The 8594-nt window shown below is 40.0% G+C and overlaps 1 long non-coding RNA gene across 1 annotated transcript; it reads right to left on the bottom strand.

The window, feature by feature from the left end:
- Positions 1-1330: 1330 nt before the first annotated feature.
- LOC117515099 lies at positions 1331-3106 on the bottom strand. The gene is made up of 2 exons (XR_004562049.1): positions 2353-3106; positions 1331-2168 (listed from the first exon to the last, which is right to left on the bottom strand). It is a non-coding gene; the product is annotated as an uncharacterized LOC117515099 (long non-coding RNA).
- Positions 3107-8594: the final 5488 nt, after the last annotated feature.

Here is an 8594-nt window from a genome sequence, read left to right as displayed (position 1 = left end):
TTCGTCGGCTCCTGGACGTCCGTCGGAAGGGTCGGGGTTTTCAGTACTTGGTGGACTGGGAGGGTTACGGACCCGAAGAACGCTCCTGGGTGAAGAGGAGCTTCATCCTGGACCCGGCCCTTCTGGTCGATTTCCACCACCGACACCCGGACAAGCCTGGTCGGGCGCCAGGAGGCGCCCGTTGAGGGGGGGGTCCTGTTGTGTGGGCCGCTGAAGAGGAGGTACTGCTGGCCCACCACCACCAGATGGCGCCCTGCTTGGAGTGCGGGCTTCAAGCACAAGAGGGCGCCAGAGCCACTGGGAGTGACAGCCGTCACTCATCCTCAACACCAGCTGTCACTCATTCATCTCATCACCATCACCATAAAGGCCGGACGGCAACTCCACCTCCTCGCCGAGAAATCTTCTACGATTAGAGGTAATTCTCTGCTGTGATCACGTATTAATCTGCTATTGTTCTGTGTGCAGTTGCAAACCCGTGAAGACCCAGGAGAGGGACAAACGGGAGCTTCACAAGTAAAGACGTTCCTGGAGGTGGAGGTTATCCCTCCCGGAGGAATCACTAATCAAGGTTGCTGGGTGTGAGGACTCACACTCACCACCTTCTGTTTCTGTCTGCCAGCAGTACCAGGGCCGATAACAGAGGACAGAGACCACCTGGGGACTCAGGGCTTGGCGGCTTCGGTGTTCTTCAGGCCGTTGGTGGTAGAAGCGGTGTGGGCCCCGGCTCTTCGTTCATCCGAGGTCTCCTATCTTCAAGCCTGCCCGCAGTCCTCTTGTGTATGATTGGCATTACTCTTGTTTATATTCCGTTGTGTTTTTTCGCAACATTAAATTGTTTCTCCTTCTCTTATCCATTGTCCGTTCATTTGCGCCCCCTGTTGTGGGTCCGTGTTACGACACCTTCCCAACAATCAGTTCTTTTTCAGTTTCAAACATTTTCCTCTGCTCTCCAACTATTTTGTGCAGTTCTTGGATTTGTTGAACCATTGACACATTTTCCTGTTTCAGTGTGTTATAGTTGCTTTCCAGGAGTTTCTGTGCATGCTGGCTGTCATTGAGCTCCTGAACATTTCTTTCCAGAGCTTCATTCCTCTGATTCACCATGTCTTTTTCATGTTCAAGCATTTCCCTTTGCTGTTCAACTCTTATTTGCAGTTCTTGGATTTGTTGAACCATTGACACATTTTCCTGTTCCAGCATATTGTAATTGCTTTCCAGGAGTTTCTGTGCATGCTGGCTGTTATTGAGCTCCTGAACCTTTCTTTCAGGAGCTTCGGTTTTCTGATTTACAATTTCTTTTTTCAGTTTCAAGGAGTTTCCTTTGCTCTTCAACATTTCCTATCAGGGCTTCATTAGTTTGATTCATCATTTCTTTTTCAGATTCAAACATTTTTCTCTGCTCTTGAACTCTTTCTTGCAGTTCCTGGATTTGTTGAACCATTGACACCTTTTCCTGTTTCAGTGTGTTATAGTTGCTTTCCAGGAGTTTCTGTGCATGCTGGCTGTCATTGAGCTCCTGAACATTTCTTTCCAGAGCTTCATTCCTCTGATTCACCATGTCTTTTTCATGTTCAAGCATTTCCCTTTGCTGTTCAACTCTTATTTGCAGTTCTTGGATTTGTTGAACCATTGACACATTTTCCTGTTCCAGCATATTGTAATTGCTTTCCAGGAGTTTCTGTGCATGCTGGCTGTTATTGAGCTCCTGAACCTTTCTTTCAGGAGCTTCGGTTTTCTGATTTACAATTTCTTTTTTCAGTTTCAAGGAGTTTCCTTTGCTCTTCAACATTTCCTATCAGGGCTTCATTAGTTTGATTCATCATTTCTTTTTCAGATTCAAACATTTTTCTCTGCTCTTGAACTCTTTCTTGCAGTTCCTGGATTTGTTGAACCATTGACACCTTTTCCTGTTTCAGTGTGTTATAGTTGCTTTCCAGGAGTTTCTGTGCATGCTGGCTGTCATTGAGCTCCTGAACATTTCTTTCCAGAGCTTCATTCCTCTGATTCACCATGTCTTTTTCATGTTCAAGCATTTCCCTTTGCTGTTCAACTCTTATTTGCAGTTCTTGGATTTGTTGAACCATTGACACATTTTCCTGTTCCAGCATATTGTAATTGCTTTCCAGGAGTTTCTGTGCATGCTGACTATCATTGAGCTCCTGAACCTTTGTTTCCAGCAGTTTTCTGATTGACCATGTCTTTTTCACATTCAAGCATTTACCTTTGCTGTTCAACCCTTATTTGCAGTTCTTGGATTTGTTGAACTATTGACACCTTTTCCTGTTTCAGCTTATTATAATTGCTTTCCAGGAGTTTCTGTGCATGCTGGCTATTATTGAGCTCCTCAACCATTCTTTTCAGAGCTTCATTTCTCTGATTCACCAGGTCTTTTTCATGTTCAAGCATTTCCCTTTGCTCTTCAACCCATATTTGCAGTTCTTGAATTTGTTGAACCATTGACACTTTTGCCTGTTTCAGCACATTATAATTGCTTTCCAGGAGTTTTTGTGCATGCTGAACATCTTTTAGCTCCTGGGCGTTTCTTTCCAATGCTTGATTTTTCTGAAGCACTCTTTATTTTATCAAGCATTAGGCTTTGCTTTTGAACCGTTTGTCGCAGCTCTTTTTCTTTTACCGCTAAGTCTCTTTCCTGCACCATTATATCAATGCAGGTTTCCATGGCTATTTTAGCCTTGTGAATAATACTTAGCATTTTAGACTGACTTTCCAGTGATTCTGTTTTCTGATTCACCATAGCTTTTTCAAATTCAAGGTCTCTACTTTGCATTTGATACCTTTTTTTCAGGTCCTTATGTTCTTGGATTAGTGATTCATAATTTTGCTTCAATGCATTATAGTCCATTTCTGACATGTTTGTTTCTTGTTGATGTAGCTCCTGAACCTGCTTTGGCAAAACTTCATTTTCTTGTTTCATTACTTCCTCTTGATGGGTATTTTAATAGCCTGTTAACATCCATCTCCTTGTTTGTAGTGGACAATTCCTTACTTATTTTCAGTCCCTCTGTTCATATAATATCTGATATAATATCTCCGTTGAAAACTTTTTGAGTTATCCTGCTGACAAACAGACAGACAAACAAAAAATTCCCCCTATCTCGCAACGGTGAAGAATCCTTTAAAAAAATTCCTGGATCCGGATCGTGATCCAGATCACCACTAAAATTTAATCACTTGTTCCTCTTGTCATTTCCAACCACTCCACAAAATTTCATCAAAATCCGTTCAAAACTTTTTGAGTTATCCTGCTGACAGACAGAGGGCTAACCCTAAACAAAAATAAATTTAAGAAAAATATTACAATTTAAAAACAAATGCACCCAAGCATGATGGCAGCTGCAACTGCTTAATGCTGACTTTTAACATTGAAAATGCCATAGACATGCTAACATGTTAGCATCGGGGTCCGGATCGTGATCTGGATCACCACTAAAATTTAATCACTTGTTCCTCTTGTCATTTCCAACCACTCCACAAAATTTAATCAAAATCCGTTCAAAACTTTTTGAGTTATACTGCTGTCAGACAGACAAACAAACAAACGCGACCGAAAACATAACCTCCTTGGCGGAGGTAATTACAGGCATTTTTGAGTAAAAGTTGGCAAATAGTGTTCCTTTGTCAATTTGGGTGTGCTGATTCCAAATCTGCCATTTGCCAAACTGTATCTGTCCTCTGATGACCTTGAGAGGTCATTGAACTTTGTACCTGTTGACCCGACCAGAAATCCCACTTTGAGCATGTATTATCAACCTGACCTCATTAAAAATGCACAAGATGCTAAGAAAATTGTCCAATCTTCTAGATTTGAATATTTGAAATTCTAATAACCTACTTTTCAGGATGTCCTTGACCTTTGGTGACCTTGAGAGGTCACTGACCTTTTAGATTACTCCATTCAGCTTCATTTCACAAAGAGCTTGTTGATTGTCAATTAAAATGTTTTTAATTATTTGTCAAACTGTGTCCCAAGTTTAGATAATCTCTTTTTGTTAATATAACATTTATGTGAATACCTTACCTGACCTTTGTGACCTTGAGTGATTACATAATTAGCCCTGTAATTGGAAAGAATAAATGTAAATATATGCTATTTTTTATTGGGTGGCTTTGCTTGAGCTGCTGCCCCCGCGACCCGACTCTGGATAAAGCGGAAGAAAATGGATGGATGGATGGATGCTATTTTACTCATAATTAGCTTTGCATGCTAACAATGCTAAAAGTTACCAAACTGAATAAAAGGTTTTCTGTTCATTATTTTCAAAAAGTAACAAATGCTTAAAAGTATGTATACCATGCAGGTTTAAATGAACTAGTTACTGTATTGAATGAAATTGAATAGAGTGTATACTTGTGCCATAATGTGTTTAAGGGTTTTATCATGATGTCAAATAAATTAAAATGTGTATGCCTAGGCTTTGATAGGTGTTCAATTGATTTATGATGGTTTTGAAATGACACAATATTATATGGTTTGATTAATGATTGAAATATGTGCTTATGATAAAATGCATTGAACATGTGGAACTGCTGACATGTGTTGACTCTCAAATCTGTAAAGTGTTTTGGTTTAAGGTTTTCATAAATAACATATGCTTAAGTAGGGCGTAACATGTTGGTTTAAAACATGTCAGACATTGACCATTTTTAATAACGTCATGACTAATGCCTGACATGATGTTCCATGATATGTTCAAAGGTCATGAGGTCAAGATGTGTACTGCAAATAATATTGTCATTGCCTCTGTTTATAATCAAATGAGTTGTACATTTATGTTTGAACTATGCTGATCAATAATGAACAGTTGTATGACTGTATTGTTCAAAATGAATTGCTGCTTCTAGATTCTGTAAAATGTAAGTGATCTCATATTTTGACTGTGTGAAAGAACTTTGCTTCCAGAGGGAAAATGACTGGGTTATTTCTTAAATCTAAAAGCCAACCTTGAAAGTGTCTGAAAACACAAGGACGCCACTGAACTGAACACATGGACCTGTTCTCATATGGAAATGAAAACAAGAAAACAGTGATTCTTTAAACCTTCTACATTAATTAGTTACACAAAGGCAAAAAGTGGGCTTGTATGTGCTGGCAACCTCTGCATCAGATCAGATTCCATCACAACGTTGGACGATTAAGGATTAACAACAATGCCTGTCTTATGGACTTCTTTCTACCATGGAGTTACATTATTACATGTTTGTGCTCAGACTGAGGACGTGTGGGACTGAGCGCCCCGTCCGGACAGATTGACGTGTGGGACTGGGAGCCCCGCCCAGACAGATTTCTGAACTGCAATCTTAAAAACTGCATTACTGCACAATGCTGTGGGTATCGGTTTTGTGGCGTTATTAAAGATTTGTATGCATTCTGAACCCATTTTTGCGCAAAGATGAATGATTTTTGATGGTTGATCTGCTCTGCTGTTTTAATAAACCTGGTAGGATTAACTTGAATTTAAATTATTGTTTATCTATTCTCTTGCACTGCCCACACACTCACGAGGGGAAACCTGAGATTTTCTGTGTTTTGAAAAGGTTACTTTGTTTTGCCCCAACAAAATTGGAGTCAGCCTTGGAGTAGGTTGCACCAGTGAAATCACCATGAAATCCACGTCCCTGTTGTTCACAGACACATTCAGCATGGGAGGGGCTAAGGCTCCCTGCCTGGGGTTCTCTAGGCCTCCCTACTGAGGAAACTGGCCTCCTTGTGGTGACCAGAAGGGATTGCCAGCTGATGTGCCATGCCCTGTTGGGGTTGCTGTACAAAATCTTGGGCAGCTTGTGGGCAGTTCTTAGCCCAGTGTCCTGGTTGACCACAGTTGTAACAGACGCATGGCTGTGGTCCACCCTGACCTGACCCTCTTCCCCTCATAGAACCTCCTTGACCCCCACGGATGAAAATTTACAGGGTGATTCCATAATTTTTTCCTTAGAATTGAGTGATTCCATATTTTTTTCCTCTGCTTGGTCTAAAAAAGTAACCGTTACTGACTGCCACAATCTTTTTTGCTTGATTTCTTATAGTGTTTCTTAAAGCCAGAAAGTTGCCATTTGAAATTACTTTAGTTTTGTGTCATGTCTGTGATCTGCTTTTTTTCTACAAAATTAAACAACTGAATGAACATCCTACGAGGCCGGTGATTCCATAATTTTTGCCAGGGGTTGTATAATTCCTGTGCCAAAGTCAAACAAACTGAGGGATTTGAATGATTTTAGACCTGTGGCTCTGACATGCTTGGTGGTGAAAACATTTGAAAAAATCTTGAAATAGGAAGTCATCTCCTTAACTGAGGGCATACTTTATCCACTGCAGTTTGCCTTTCAGGCTGGGAAAAGTGTGGATGATGCCAAGTTTTTTTTTTTTTTTTGGACAGAGTCTATAGGCACCTGGAAATGCCAAGATCTCAAGCCAGACTCTTACTTGCTTACTTTGTCAGCTTTTAATAAAATGCAGCCCCATATTTTAATTGCGAGGCTCTCCTCTCATTTTAAATGACCTGGTCAGGTTTTATTGCTGCTCTTAAATTTTTTAACAAATAGAGTTCAGTAGGTTTTAGTGAATGGCCACATGTCCAAGCCTTCAATGGTGTGACGACAGCTTCCTTGACCTTAATGTTAAAAAAAAACAAAAAAAAAAACAAAGGAACTGATAATTGACTTCAGAAGGACTGGCTGGGGGCCTTCACCAGTAGCTAGCATTATCTATGGTGAAGATGTACAAATTGTTGATTCCTACAAGTTCCTTGGAACTGTGTTTGACTCTAATTTAAAGTTTGTTCAGAACATAGCTCCAGTAGTTAAATGTGGACAACAAAGGATTTATTTGTTGCGGAAGCTGAACAGTTTTAGTGTTTCTGAAGGCATCTTGTTGTTATTCTTTTATTGAACGTCTTTTAACATTTTCTTTTATCTGCTGGTTTCATGGATTACAATTAAAGAACAGAAACTGCCTAAACCGGATTGTAACAGTCTGCTCCAGGATTATTGGAGTACAGCTGAGGGACTTGAGCTCTCTCTTTGAGAAAAATGTGGTCCAGAAAGCCAGAGGAATCATTGATCAGCCTGGACACATTCTCCCCTCTGACTTTTCTCTCATGCCCTCTGGGTGGCGCTATTATGCACCCCCAAGGAAAAGGAACATATACTCCAATTCATTTTTTCCTTCAGCCATCAGGCTGTTAAATGCTGGGAAGTAGGCTGAGGTTGATTGTGGCCTGCACTTGTCAGAGTTATTATATCATTATTGCTGATCTTGCTAATCAAGATCAGCAATAATGGGGGAGGGCAATTATTGGTATGCTGTTATGGAAAGTCTTGTATTTATCTGGGTCATTCCCTATTATTCAAACGGTTCAATATGGTAGGTAACTGTGAACTGAATTGCCCCTCTGGGATAAATAAAGTTGTCTGCTTCTCATTAAATGTCATTTCAAGGTTGTGTTTTTAAAAATTCATAGTTTAAAGTAAATGATGGTGTGATAAATCAAAACATACATTCATTCATTCATCTTCTACCGCTTAGTCCAATTAAGGGTCGCGGGGGGCTGGAGCCTATCCCAGCAGTCATAGAGCGTGATGCGGGGTACACCCAGGACAGGACGCCAGTCTGTCGCAGGGCCACAAATAAACAAACACAGACACACCCACACACACACCTACGGACAATTTTTTAAAGATTCCAATCCACCTAACCCACATGTCTTTGGATGTGGGAGGAAACCGGAGCACCCGGAGGAAACCCATGCAAACACAGGGAGAACATGCAAACTCCACACAAAAAGGCCATGGGAATTGAACCCACGACCTTTTCGCTGTGAGGCAACAGTGATAACAACTAAGTTACCGTGCTGCCCTTAAATCAAAACAAGTATTGATAATTACAAGGGTAGGCTGAAGAGTTCTAAGGCTCACTATAATGCAGTTAATGCATTACTCCATGGGGAGCCTTAGTACTTTTCAGCCTACCCTTGTATAATGACCTGTGTCCGTTGCCCTTAGGGGCAAATTATATTCAGTACTTTGAACTGAAAGCGACTGATGTAGACAACATTCTTTGATCCCCTGAGAACAGATGTGAGATTGTATTTTTACCTTTGGTTTCACTTGCGGCATTTATTTTCATTGTTACATGGTTTTATCTTTTCTGTTGTGTTTTGTTTCATTAGGTTCTTTTTGTCTCTTTCTCTAAAATTGTGTAACATTATTAGTCTATTATTATTGTCTATTATGTAGACTATTATTGTTTTTGCTATTATCAATATATGAATGAATTTAAAAAATTACAATTTGACTCTTTTATGACAACAAACGCTGAGCCATTAATTATACAGAAAACAAATCAACACAAACGTGCTGATGCGAACAGCTTAATGCTAATTTTAACATTGAAAACGCCATAGACATGCTAACGCGTTAGCATCAGTCCCGTTTTTAAGTTATAAAATACACTCAACAAAAATATAAATGCAACACTTTTGGTTTTTCTCCCATTTTGTATGAGATGAACTCAAAGATCTAAAATTTTTTCCACATACACAATATCAACATTTCCCTCAAATATTGTTCACAAA

The sequence above is a fragment of the Thalassophryne amazonica genome, chromosome 8 (genome assembly GCF_902500255.1).
Source record: "Thalassophryne amazonica chromosome 8, fThaAma1.1, whole genome shotgun sequence".
NCBI classification, from domain to species: Eukaryota; Metazoa; Chordata; class Actinopteri; order Batrachoidiformes; family Batrachoididae; genus Thalassophryne; species Thalassophryne amazonica.
Note: the sequence above shows the minus strand (reverse complement) of the source record. Positions and strands in the feature narration are given on the sequence as shown.